The sequence below is a fragment of the Herpailurus yagouaroundi genome, unplaced genomic scaffold, assembly GCF_014898765.1.
Source record: "Herpailurus yagouaroundi ecotype Mexico unplaced genomic scaffold, PumYag 100, whole genome shotgun sequence".
Lineage (NCBI taxonomy): Eukaryota > Metazoa > Chordata > Mammalia > Carnivora > Felidae > Herpailurus > Herpailurus yagouaroundi.
Window position 1 is genome coordinate 78,923,718 of NW_024412391.1, and position 14,797 is coordinate 78,938,514.

At 36.3% G+C, this 14,797-nt stretch overlaps 1 protein-coding gene across 1 annotated transcript in view; it reads right to left on the reverse strand.

Annotated features, from left to right (window-relative positions):
• Positions 1-14,797, reverse strand: part of RSBN1L (round spermatid basic protein 1 like) — a 67,949-nt gene that overhangs the window by 52,312 nt on the left and 840 nt on the right. The window lies entirely within an intron of this gene.

Consider the following 14,797-nt stretch of genomic DNA (forward strand, 5'->3'; position numbering starts at 1 on the left):
TGGGTTGGGAGAGTGGACTTTACAAAATAATTCTCAAGTTAAGCAAGAAGGAAAAATAAGAATAAGGGCACTTTGATCCAAACCTCAGATACAGAAGTTTTCAAAATGCACTATAGCCCTAAAGGTAAAACCTAAAACTATAAAGTATCTAAAAGGAAACATAGGAGTAAAACCCTTGTGATTCTGGGTTAGGCAAAGCCCTCTCAGTTAAGACACAAAAAGCACATTCCATACAAAAAATAAATAAATTATAAAGTGTACTTCATCAAAATTAAATTTTTCTGCTATGAAAAAGTGTGAAGGACAACATTAAGAGACTGAAAATTCACAGAATGGGAGAATACATTCATGAAATACATATCTGATAAAGAACTTGTACACAGAATAAAGAACACTCACAATTTGAAAATAAGAATAACAGATAATCTGAACAGATACTTCACTAAACAAGAGACAAGGATGGAAAATAAGTACACAAACGATGTTCAACATCAGTAGTCATTAGGGAACTGCAAATTAAAACTGCAATGAAATACTGCTACACCCACTAGGATGACTAAGATTTAGTAAACTGACATCAAAAGTTGGTGGGTATGAAAAAAGTACAGCAACTTTAGAAAAGTATGGCAGTTTTTTATGAAGTTAAACATAAACTTAGCATACAACCCAGTGATCCCACTTCTAGATATTTGCTCAAGAAAATGAAAAATACATCTACTACAAGATTTGTCTGTGAACAATTGTAGCAGAAACAAAACCCAAAAACCAGAAACAATCTAAATGTCCATCAATGGTGAAATGAAAAAACAAACTGTGGTATCTCTATGCAATGAACTACTCAGAAATAAAAGAAATGAGGGGTGCCTGGGTGGCTTAGTCGGTTAAGTGTCCAAATTTGATTTTGGCTCAGATCGTGATCCCTGGGGTCATGAATGAGATGGAGCCCAATGTTCTCCGTGTTGAGTGTGGAATCTGCTTAAGATTCTCTCCCTCTGTCCCTCCCCTGCTCACAATCTTTCTCTAAAAAAATAAATAAATAAAAAATAAAAAAATAAAAGGAATGAATTGATTACTGCAACAACACTGATAAATCTCAAAAAAGGAATATGCTAAATGAAAGACACCAAACATGAAAAAGACAGTGTAGGATTCAACTTTTTTGACAATCTGGAAAAGGATTTCCATTTATAATGCCATTACAGATATGGTAAACACATGCAGATTAAAACCGTAAAATATCCTCTTTGTGTAATGTATTGATTAGCTTCATTTGTTTGACATTAGAGTATATAAAATGTCAATTCTGGTAACTCAAGCTGAGTCAAACACAATACAATTTAGTATCATCTACAGAGTCTTTCTAGTTCCTGTGCCCTTAATACCTGCCTTTTGTACTCACTTGACAATTTAACCATCGTCTGTGAGTTGCTGGTCAACATCTCATCCCGTTATCACTTTTCTGCTGTTCTTAGTTGGAAATACATGCCCAAACTTTCCTGAATAATAGGCAGACATCTCTTCTGAGCAGGCAGAAAGGGCTGACACGTAGTATTACTCATTCATTTCCCAAACAGTTATTGAGGACCCAGAGGTACCCTGACCTAAAAAGAAGAGAACCACAGCCCCCAGTTTTCACAGGTTATGTCTAGTGAAGAAGACAATTAATTGATTAAAATGAAGTGAAGAAGATAGAAGAAGTGCAAGGTGACATGGGAAGAGACAGCAAGGGGACCTAACCTAATCTAGAGAATAACAAAGGACTTCCTTTCATGTGGAGTCCTGATAGATGAGTGTAGTCATTAGCTAGGTGCAGTAGAAATGTGGAACTAGGGAGGGTAGATTAATGGGTACAGAAAGTCCTAGGCAGCAAGGAGCACTGAGTAGAAGCTGAAGAGCTAAACACGAATATGATCATTCAGAGAGTTGGAGGACATTTTGGGATTTGAACATCATGTCATAAAGAGAAAAGTGACATGATCACATATGCATTCAGATCTCTAGTTATCACTTAAGGGTGTAGCATGAAGAACGAATTGAAAGATCACAGACCTGAAGTAGGGATTCCAATAAAGAGGCAGTTATATAATGATCTAGGGTAGAGATAATGGTAATTTGAACTAAGACTAGAAAGGACAGTGAAAGGACACAGATATGAAAGATAGTGATTAGAACTGACAAGACTTGGCTACAGGTTAGACAAAGGTAAAGTGTAGAATCCAGTTTTAAAGCTTGAGCCACTAGATATATGATGGCATTGAGATAAAGAACATACACAGCAAGACAGATTTGAGTAAGGAAGGCTATGAGTTTTGAACATATTAATTTTACAGCTCTACGGAATATCTAATAGGGATGTCAAGGAGGCAGTTGAATCTATGGATCTAAAACTCCAAGCTAAACTAAGATTTGGGGAGTGCTAACAACAGACATTAGAAAACCAACAAGGAGATTAGCAAAGTCAGAGAGAAGAGTACTGTAAAAGAGCCCCAAACTAAACCAAATACTAAGATAAGGAAAGAGATAAGAAAAATGGTGGGGGAGGCCGGAAGACGGAGGACAAATGTGAGATAAATTGTTAAATTGTTAGACCATGTCTAATCTTGATGTTTTTTAGAGCCCTTTTAAAGGCTGTGAACAGCTGGTTACCTAAGAACTAAGACAGGATCTGAAATTATTTGTTCCTCACAAAAAAACCAGTGGTTGTTATCTGCTACTATCAGTGACTTCTAAAATGTTCCCCTCCACATACACAATACTGAAACATACACACACTCACTGAACAGAATCTCCTAAACATTTTACAACTTTAGGGGAGCCTGGGTGGTTCAGTCGGTTGGGCATCCGACTTTGGCTCTGGTCATGATCTCACAATTCATGGGTTTGAGCCCTGCGCCAGAGCTCTGTGCTGACAGCTCAGAGCCTGGAGCCTGCTGTGGATTCTTTGTCTCTCATTCTCTCTGTCCCTCCCCTGCTCATGCTTTGTCTCTCTCTCTCTCAAAAATAAACATTAAAAAAATTATTTTTAATTGTTAAACCTTACACATTGACTCACCACTAATTGGAGCTTCACGTGATAAGAACTCTAACATAAGGTACTTGATTGTATCTCAAACTTATATACATCGTTTCCAACCAGGTCTCCTGCAAGCTTACCCACATTTTTACAATGATATGCTTATTTTCTCCATCTGAAACAATAAAATTAAATACATAAATCCTTTGTTGCTACATATTTGTATTTATGAAGCCCTAGCATACATTCCCTTTCAAAATCTTTTCTGGGGTGTCTGACTCAGTCAATTAAGTGTCTGACTCTTGATTTCAGCTCAGATCATGATCTCACAATTTGTGAGATGGAGCCCTGTGTCAGGCTCTGCGCTGACAACAAGGAGCCTGCTTGGGATTCTCTCTCCCTACTCTCTGCCCCTGCCCTGCTAGTACTCTCTCAAAATAAATAAATAAACTTACAACACACACACAAACACACACACACCTTTTCCTTTCCATGTCCAGGAATTCCAATCATCTTACTACTAAAATCACTTCACTTTACTACTAAAGTAGTCTCCAATATCCCTGTCTCTAATTTTTCTCTCAGCCAATTCATCCTACATAGTGCTAACAAATCAATATTCCTAAAATACGAATCTGAATAAATTATCACTCTATTAAAAAAACCCAAAAGACTGTGCCTTGCTGTTGCCCACAGAATGAAGTCTGAACTCCTTATCCTGGCAAATAGAAGGCATATCATGGCAAACTTTCAACTGGCATGCAGTGTTATTTCCCAACTTTGTACAAAATCACCAATCCCAGCTGAATGGTTCTATTCACAGACTACTGAACATGCCATCCACACTTCTGCTTCTGTCTCTACGATCTTGCTCACACCATTCCCCCTAATAAGCCTGTCTCCGTCATCTCCATTTACCTAAGTCCTATTCTTCTTTGAAAGTCTGGTTATTTGGTAAACTAGCTCACAATGTAAGGTGCAATTCTGGATGAAGGAGATTTAAAAACATTAACCCAGTTTGCACAATAGCGTAGAGCTGGGGCTCTGAAGTCAAACTACATAATGATCTAAAACTTAGATTGCCTGTTTATTTAATATCCTTGGCAGGTTACTTAAATTTTCTGAGCTTCCATACAATACTTAAAAAAGGCTAATATCTAACTAAACTTTAAAGAAGTTGTTAAAATTAGATAGAAACACATAAAAGTGCTGAGTACAGTTCTGTAAATGTTACCTATTGGTATTATTGTTATTGTTTCTGTCCTCAAGAAGCTTAAATTCTAGCTCAAGCTGCATCCAATTACTCATTGTATCAGCTTGTGGCCCAACTCAGCCTGACAGAATTTACTAATTCTGATATTTTCATCATCCTCAAAGCAGTAAATTGAAAAATGGTGGCTATTTGCTCCCTCTTAAGGTATAAAGTTCATCAGTGATTTAGCCAGAAAATGAATGTCTGGAGACATCCATTTTTCAGAATATTGTTCCACATGTCAAACCACTGAAGTGGTTCTGATTTAAGTAATATCTAAAGAAAGTGTATACCCTTTCTATAAAAAAGCTAACAAGTGTAGCCACTCAAATTTGCAATGCAAAGAGGACAGATAAAATTAATTTCTTAAGGGGCACCTGCATGGCTCAGTGGGTTGCGCATCTGACTCTTGAATTTTGCTCAGGTCATGATCTCACAGGGTCATGAGATCAACCCCACCTGTGCTGCGCATGGAGCCTGCTTAAGATTCTCTCTCTCTCCCTCTACCTCTCATGCTCTCTCAGTCTAAAAAAAAAAAAAAAAAAAAAAGTATTTTTTTTTCCTTCAATCACTGAGAACAAGGCAAAGATCATAAAATGATGACTATAATGATGCCTGTTCTGAAGGCATTGATATAATGTAGTTAAACAGGAATTCATATAGGTATATGGCTAATTTATAATAGTCGACAGAGGACATTATGTAATAGAGATTATAATTTTGAAATATATATAGTTTTTAACATGCTATACTATTATATATTTACTATATTAAAAAGACTGGTAGGAATTTCTTATTTTTGGCCCGTGTTACCAATATTGTAACTAGACTACTACACTCAATCTTTAACTATAAGCATTCTGCAAGTAGTTTTCCAAAATTCAAACTATGGTGAATTAAGAATTCAAGAAACATGTTTACCATGAAATTCTAGTCAGACCAATGAACTTATTTACTTTGGTACTCCAAATCAAAATAGATTGCCAAATGTTAATCGACATATAAGAGTAGCAATTTATTACGAATTCCTAATTCCCAAATCTAATTCATTTTTTAGTTAGAAATAGTTTGGCATCATTCTTTAAGTCCCAATGGAATGGGTAACTCAGGCAGAAATCATTGATACTGAAGCCATGAGGTAAAAAATAACTGAGAAACTGGATATTCACAAAGCATCAACACACAGATTACAAACTAAATGCAAACAAAAAATGAACTATAATAATGGGGACAATGGGCACCTCAACCAATTTATTAACGGCACAACCTAGATATTATATGCATCCTGATGGGATATTATATGAAATATGCCTATGAAATATTCTCACCAAAACTAGTTAATCTGAATTTAATCAGCCTTGATCTTGATACCTAACTTCCAGGTTATAATAAATAAAAAGAATCAAGTTAAATACCACCACAACATGGGTATAGATATTAAAAATAAAATCTTTAAAAATAAATAAATAAAATACCAGAATGAAATAAATGTTTAAAAATCACGAATATAAAAAAAAATCTACAAGGTAACAGGTATGTTGAACTAGTATCTTCAAAAAGTCAATCTCGGGCACCTGGGTGGCTAAATCGGTTAAGCCTCTGACTCGGTTTTGACTCAGGTAATGATCTCATGGTTCTTGAGATCAATCCCCAAGAAGGACTCAGTGCTGAGACCACAGGGCCTGCTTGAGATTCTCTCTCTCTCCCTCTCTCTCTCTGTCCTTCCCTGCTGGCCTGTGAGCACGTGCACTTTCTCTCTCTCTCTCTCAAAATAAATAAATTTTACAAAACGTCAACGTCACATGAAAAATGTGAGTGGGATGGTTCTAGATTAAGATAAACAGATGTAGTGTGTTTGTGGTACAATGGGGAAATTGGGGGTTATTGGAAGACTTTGAATACACACTGGCTGTATGATTATTTTCTTAAATGTTTTAATGTTATTTTAGTTATGTGGTTACTTTTAGAAGATGAAGGCTGAACTATTTAAGAATGAAGTATCATGGGGCACCTGGGTGGCTCAGTCGGTTGGGTGTCCAACTTCAGCTCAGGTCATGATCTCACAGCTCGGGAGTTTGAGCCCTGCATCAGGCTCTGTGCTGACAGCTCAGAGCCTGGAGCCTGTTTTGGATTCTGTGTCTCCCTCTCTCTCTCTACCCTCCTCCATTCATGCTCTGTCTCTCTCTGTCTCAAAAATAAACAAACATTAAAAAAATTTTTAAAAAATGAACTATCATGTCTTTTAAATAATTCCGTTCTTACATATGATAAAATATTAACAACTGTCGAATCTAGGAGGAAAATCAACATAAGATCATTGTTATTCTCTCAGCTTTTCTGTATGCTTAAATTTTTTTATAATAAAAATACAGGAAAAAAGAAAAAGTTGGAAAAAGTTTTAAAGTTCATCTTCACTTTCTTCTTCCTGTTTATCACAGTCTAAAGGGAAAAAAATTAAGTTAACTGTAGCACTGTGTAGTTAGGCTCAGACTCTTGCAGAGATGGGGTTGATCCAAATTCTTTACACATTAGCCATGCAACTCTGAGCAAGCTAAGAAAAACTCAGAGTTTTAATCTAAAAATATTGAGATAATACCATGGCACATGACAAGCACTCAACAAATGCCTTTCTTTTCTCCCACAAAACCCTCAAATTTTATTTCCTAAGCTGTTGTGGCTGCCTGCACACTGACTTCACAAGTATCTGCTCCAATATAAATGTTATTGGGAGGTTTTTGTCTGCTTGCTTGCTTATTTATTTATTTATTTATTTGGGGGGAAGAAGAGAGCACACACAAGCAAGGGAGAGTGGCAGAGGGAAAGAGACTATTAAGCAGATTCCACACTCAGCAGAGAGCCTGAGGAGGGGCTCAATCTCACCACCTGGGCTGAAATTAAGAGACACTCAACTGACTGAGCCACCCAGGTGCCCCTTGTCTGCTTAGGTTTACTTTGATGATACTAAATAGTTAACTCAACCCTGGGGCACAGCTGGTGGGAATATAAAATGGTACAACTGCTATGGAAAACAGTATGGCAGTTCCTTTAAAAAACTGGAAGACTGGGGTGCCTGGGTGGCGCAGTCGGTTGAGCGTCCGACTTCAGCCAGGTCACGATCTTGCGGTCCGTGAGTTCGAGCCCCGGGTCGGGCTCTGGGCTGATGGCTCAGAGCCTGGAGCCTGTTTCCGATTCTGTGTCTCCCTCTCTCTCTCTCTGCCACTCCCCTGTTCATGCTCTGTCTCCCTCTGTCCCAAAAATAAACAAACGTTGAAAAAAAAAAAAAACTGGAAGATTACCATATGATCCAGCAGTTTTACTTCAGTGCACATACCCAAAAGAACTGAAAGTAGGGACTCAAACAGATATTTGTACCCATGTTCATCACAGTATTCACAAAAGCCAAAAGGTAGAAGAAACCAGGTGTCCAACAAGGGATGAATGTTTAAACAAAATGTGGTATATACCTATAATGGAATATTCGGCCTTAAAAAGGAAATTCTGACACCATGAATGAATCTTGAAGACACTATGTTAAGTGAAATAAACCTGCCACAAATGGACAAATACTTTACGATTCCACTCATACGAGGAAATGCTTAGTCAAATTCAGAGGCAGAAAGTAGAATGGTGGTTGCCAGGGGCTGTTGTGGCTAGTGGGGAGGAGAAAAAGGGTAGTTATTCTTTAATGGGTATGTAGTTTCATTTTGGGAAGATAAAAAAAGTTCTGAAGATGAATGGTGGTGATGGTTGCACAACAATGTGAATGTACTTAATACCACTGAGTTGTACACTTAAAAATGACTAACATGGTACGTTTTAGGTATATTTTACCATAACTTTTTAAGAAGTATTTTTTAAAAGGAGTTAAGCAATATGTATATATATGTATATATATTTATATGCGCACATCTACTCCAAAAGGAGATATACCAAATCATTAATGAGTTTGGGACTACGGGAGATTTTCACTCTTCAAAAGCAGACATATAGGCATTGTTGAAACTTTACAGGCATTATTAGTTCCATAATGCAAAAAGTTTCTATCCTACTTATTTTGGGGTGAAATGACAGATGCTGGGAATATGCTTTAAAATACCAGTTCAAAAAATAAAAATAAGTGGAGGAAAGGAAACGAAACTTGAAGTGTTAAATGTTAACTGTTAAAGCAGTGTGAAAGGTAGACTCAGAATTCATTATATTGTTATGGTTTCTTTTGTATTAATTAAATTTTTCATGAGGAAAAAACTAAATTTTTTCAATCTACAGTTCAAGAGTAAATAATATGTACAACATATTAATGTACCTTGAAAAATAAAAATGTCTGAAGTTATAAAAACATTAGTTTAGTTAAGAATGCACTTTACCACTGATTCTCCTAATCTCATACACAAAGATTTTATGTAAGCCACAATATTTCATAATTCTTTTTACTCTAGCACAAAATAAGCATCCTTATTTTTTCAATACTCTATTTTAAGTAGTTTATGTGTAACTTGGAAGTTTAATTCATTTAAGGATGGTGAAAAATACCATTTACCAAAATAACTACACCTCGAAAATAAAAATTTCTTTCAAAAAGTTAGTACAGGCCATACTAAATACCAGAAATTCCCAGAAACCAGGATACCAGTGGAAAAACTATACAGGTTATACCTATCTGTAAGTTCAGTGACATGAAATGTCTCTGTTGTGTTAGATAGGAAAGAAGAGTTAGGAACTAAGATCTGTTATAAATGGGTGCTATGTGCTAGATTCATGTAACTCTAACAACCACACCGTGAAAAAGGTATCGCTAGAAAACAGATAAGTTGGGCTCAAAGAGATTACGTGATTTCATCAATGTCACAAAAATAGGAACACATCAAAATAAGGCTAAAATTTAAGATCTAGTTTTAAAAAACATACCCAAACAATAGAGAGAAACAGAAATTCCATCTTTCATGTAACCAGGAGATACTGTAACTGTAACCTGAAATACAATGTATAAAGGCAGAAAACTGGCTGATGGTAGAATGGTAAACAATTTAGCATAATGGAAGGTTAATGTTAAGTCCTACAGAGATAATACCAAACAATCCTATTTACTATGCAGTACCCTTAGAAAGGCTTAAAAATTGGAGTTGCTAGGGGTGCCTAGGTGGTTTCAGTCAGTTGAGCATCCGGCTCAGATCATGATCCCAGGGTCATGGGATTGAGCCCTGAGTCAGGATTCTCCCCTGAAGCCTGCCTGGGATTCTTTCTCCCTCTGCCCCTCTCCCCCACTTGCACTTTGTCTCTCTAAAATAATAAGGAAGGAAGGAAGGAAGGGAGGGAGGGAGGGAGGGAGGAAGGAAGGAAGGAAGGAAGAGAAAATAAGAAAGAAAGAAAGAAAGAAAGAAAGAAAGAAAGAAAGAAAGAAAGAAAGAAAGAGAAAGAAAGGGAAAGGAAGGAAGGAAGGAAGGAAGGAAGGAAGGAAGAAAAGAAAGGAAGAAAGAAAGAAAGAAAGAAAGAAAGAAAGAAAGAAAGAAAAGAAAAGAAAAGAAAAGAAACAAAAAGAAAAGAAAAGAAAGAAAGAAAGAAAAACTGGAGTTGCTAGAAGCAGGAGAGCAGACTCAACCCCCACCCCTCCCATACACACACTCTCACCCTCCCTCTCTGTCTCTCCTAAGGGAATGAGAGGTATGATCTCCAGCAAAACTGAATCAGAATGGCTCCAGGTTCAGGTGCATCCCACACAGAAAAAGGAAGAAGTGACATATTCATATGAAAACAGGGAGACTAAATGAAAATCCAGAAACTGAATGGTGAAACTTACAGTTTTCTTCCTTGATCCAGCATTAGAGTCTTACCATCTAAACTTATTACCTCTGCCAATCCCCTCATCTCCATTATTCCAGTTATACAGATGGACAGAAAAATGAAGGACCTTTATCTGAAGAAATTGAAAACCTTGTCACCTACTACCCAGGGAAAAGAAGATAAAATATGGGAGGGGTGTCCAGCTGGCTCAGTCAGTAGAGCATGTGACTCTTGATCTCAGCAAGGTTAAGTTTGAGCGCCACTTTGGGTGTAGAGATTACTTAAAAATAAAATCTTGAAAAACAAGATAAAACATGGGAGTTCATTAGTCACTAAGCCATGCTCATGCATGCCCAGTGAGCTTTCAAATCAGCTTTGAATGTTCCTTGAGTATGAAGGAACGGCTAAGGATCACGGAGAGCTGCAGAAAGCCTCCAACAAAAAGAAAAAGACCAAAACCAACAACAAAAAAAAGTTTTAGAGGAACCAAAAATAATACAAGAAACAAAGAAATTATAATTAATATTCTTGAAGAGGTAACAGAAGTGCTACACCCATGAAAAAAGAACAAGATGCTACAATACAGGATCAAAGAACAAGAGTTCATAAAACATTGTTTTAAAAGAGAGCTAAAATTTAAAAATTCAATGAAAAGGTTGAAATCTCCCAGATCACAGCAACTTTTTGAGATCAAATTTCTCAACATCAACACTGGAAGCTAGGCAATATGGGAACACCTCCAAACTTTTGAGGGAAAATGATTTCCAATATACAAACCTCTCAACAGCCAGTCAACTGTGAGGGTAAAAATAAAATCCCCCCCCCCGAAAAAATTATTTCCAACATACACTTCCACAGTAATAGTAGAGGAAACCAAAATGAAGGAATAAACCAAAAGGAACACATAGGATCCAGAAAAAAGGGACTCAACAAAAGTGAAAGAAATTCTCAGAATGTCAGCTAAGGGAAGTCCCAAGATGACAGCTTCGCAGCAGGCCTAAAGAGAAAACAATCCAGACTAAAGCAGGAAGAAAGACAGCTACAGAAGAGATGACTACAAGAACAAATAGAACTGGTAAGTTTATCTGACAGATCTGACCATGTGGAAAATTGTACTGAGAAGCATTTTATGGAGCTGCTGGAGGGTATAGAAAGATTTTGCTAGACAAAACTAAACAAATGAAAAAACAAGGCATGAGAAAAGGTTATACAAGAAAATGAAATTACAGTAAACTATGCCAGCAGTGACAAATATTTGGCCATAATGATGAAAACTCTAAAACTGAATTTAGGGTAAAATCGTGGAATTAATATTAGAAAGATAGGGGAAAGTATAGTTTGAAAAGTCTTCCAACATCTATCACTGACATTTACATACCTTAAATTATTCATTTCTAACAGACTCTTGACTATAAAGAACAAACTGACGGTTATCAAAGGGGAGGGGAGAGGGGCTAAAAGCTTAAGGAGGGCACTTGTGATGAACACTGAGTGATGTATGAAGTTGTTGAATCACTACATCGTGTACCTTAAATGAATAGAACACTGTATGTTAACTGGAATTAAGATAAAACAAAAATAACTATTATTCAATTCTTTAAGAGTCTCTATTTTCATTAGAGTTAAATTCTGTAACTATACTTTCAAGGCAAACATTCTGTGAAATGCTCTGGTTTTATCTTTAGATACTTCACAGAATCATTCTAAGAAAAAAAAGTTAATAAATGCAAAGCAAAAACACTAACAAAAATTAGAAGATCTATACAAGTTTTACTGCTTACTTGAATCATTAAAGCACTTTGTTATCTAATAATATGTTTGTTTTGCTCTTTGCTAGAATATAATTCTAAATGTCAGATACTTCCAGCACATGTCCATTTTTTACCTTCCACATTTACCAATTCAAAAATTGTACCAATTCAAAAATTTATTCACTCCTACAGGAAGATGGAATGTGAATTCTTCAGCAGATTACCTCTATAACCGAATCTGGTTATTTTCTAGTTTTAAAAATTTAAAATGTTTTGCACATCTCCTTTTTGTAAGAAATAAATTTAACTTTCACATGATGACTCAGGCTATCATGGAAATCAGCTACCGCACTATGACCAGATGGCCTCACAGGTTTTAGGTGCATAAGGCATCAACCTTTATGCTAAATGGGCTTGAACTGCCACATTTTTGTTATTCTGTTGTTTATCACTCTTAACTTTCAAATCCACTGTCAATGATCCTTACTGTATCTGGACTAATCCACTTTTTAATTTGCTATGGGGTTAAAAAATCATCATGTTTCTGACTCAAATAACATTGACTAAATGGCCTGCCAAGGCTTTACATAAACAGTTTCATTTAATCCATGTAATTCCTGTTAGAATGGTAGCCAATAAAAAAAATTAGTTCTCACTAAAGACTTAAAAAAAAAAAAAAAACCCAAAAACCAAACCTACTACAGTACAAGAACTTAACTGGTAAATGGGGTAGTGGGCTAGATTTTTTGGATTTTTGTTGTTGTTTGCTTTTGCAGGGAAGATTCATTCTATTTTCTTTGCTTAGATGTCTTTATAGCTCACTTCCTGTTCTGATTCAGATTGTTCAATCATGAAGCTATGGGATAATTGGGGTCACTGAACTATCCTATGTGCTATCCATGAACTATCCAACTTAGAGCAACACTAGAAAGAGTTATATATATATATATATATATATATATACACACACACATATATATATACACACATATATATACATATACACACACACACACACATACAACACAACAGACCTAACCACTCACTAAGATTTTTCTAAAGTAAACTCTAAGCCCAACCTGGGGCTTGAACTCAAGGTCCTGAGATCATGCATCACATGCTCCACCGACTGAGGCAACCAGGCGTCCCCCCCCCCCCCCCCCCCCCGCCATCCACTCACTAAGATTCTAATATAAAGCCCACAGAAATGAGAATTGGATTACAAATTAGGATTTTCATATTTGCAATTATATTTATATTGAATTGATGTATGTAATCTTGCTATTTTAATAACAGTTGCTTAAGAGTTTTCTTAATTAAAATAAATTTGATTTAGTTAAATCTGAACTTTAGAAGGATAAGAGTACTTCTTAAATTAAAAGGGAAAGATTTCCACCATTAAATTTATCAAGACACTGAAAAAAATTCTTCTCTTTGATTTTTAGTTTTTTCTCAGTAAAATGGCAGCATTTCTCTCTCAAAAAAAATGAAAATCATACAATAGTGTTTACATCTAGTCATACGTAAAAACCCTACATAAATCATGGAAAAACATGTTCCCCACATTTTAATGTAGCAGCTATCATTCCTCATATTAAAGCATAATATAAGCTGTGACCTTCAAAAGGAGGAGCCTAAACGTAAAAGACTACAGAAATTTCTCTTCAACAGCCATTTCATTTTAAGGGCCATTTTTATGCTCCATTATTTTAAGTTAGACTTGTGAAAGAATGTTTACTTCTTTATTTTCAGCCATGCCAATACACTGACAAATGTTATACCCCACATTCACTTCCTCATTCAAAGAATTCAGAAGAACAAATACACTGTTTACACACCACAGATAAAACTAATACCAAACTGCAAATGAACAGACTTTCAGGCACTTATAACTTTTCAAGGTAACCACTAAAACAAAATAGCTTTAAAATACTAATCATATTAAAATTCCAGAGCTAATAGTATAAATTCCATCCTCAAAACCACTTTCCTAGAAGCAACACAGTCCAAAACTGAGAGAACTTTACTCAGTGCGAGTTCCTGATGGCTATGCTTAGATGTCAAAGCTTTGCTATAAGCAAAACAGCAGGGAAGAAGTAACCGTTACTACATACTCCTGTGCAGCATTTTTAAAAACTGTGAAAACTGCCACTCAAACAGCATTATTCATGATTTAAGCTACAACTCGATCAGCAATGCTAACACTGCTGGACATGTCGTTTTTCCTAAGAAACAATGATACTTTCACAGTACATTTTCAATGTATATTTATAATAAACATCATTATATGCTTTAGTCTTTTGATCACATAAAAATCTACTTTTCAACCAGTCTCCATGTTGTGCCACCGTCAGATCACTATATATCAATAACGAAATAAGTAGGACCATCTATTTTAAATAAACACTTTCGGAAAATTATATGGCTAGCCTACATTTTAAAAGAAAACTGCCTAGCCCTGTCTGAAACGGACGCTCGTGAATTTGCCATTTTCTGATGTTAAAACATTTTGCAGTCACTTGATCTGACCAAAAAACGTCAACGCTCCTGATTTTATCATTTGCTGCAGGAAAAAAGAATATGGCTGAAAATTCTCTCCGAAGGGTGGTGGTATTCCAAAGAGGACCCCAGAAAGCACTTGAGAATACGGAGCGGTGCGGAAGGTACCTTATGAAACAGCACACTTCGGGCCCTGCACACTACCTCATTTCCCTAATAGGGATGAAAAGCTCGGGCCTCTAGTAGCTTCCAGCTGACGCCAATGCTCTCCACACCCCTTTTTTGACAGGATTTTCTGGCGCTGGAGCCTGTGGTCACAAATACGAATTCCGCGATCACGTCTAAACGGTCTAAATAATCAAGAATCTTTTACAAGACCAAACCCTTCGCGATCCCATCACCTCCCATCTCCCTCCGCAGTCCAGCACACCTAAGCGGGTACTGTAGACCGAATTCTACAAATCTTTCAGCGCATTAACTGGGAGATAGAAACAATATTTAAAA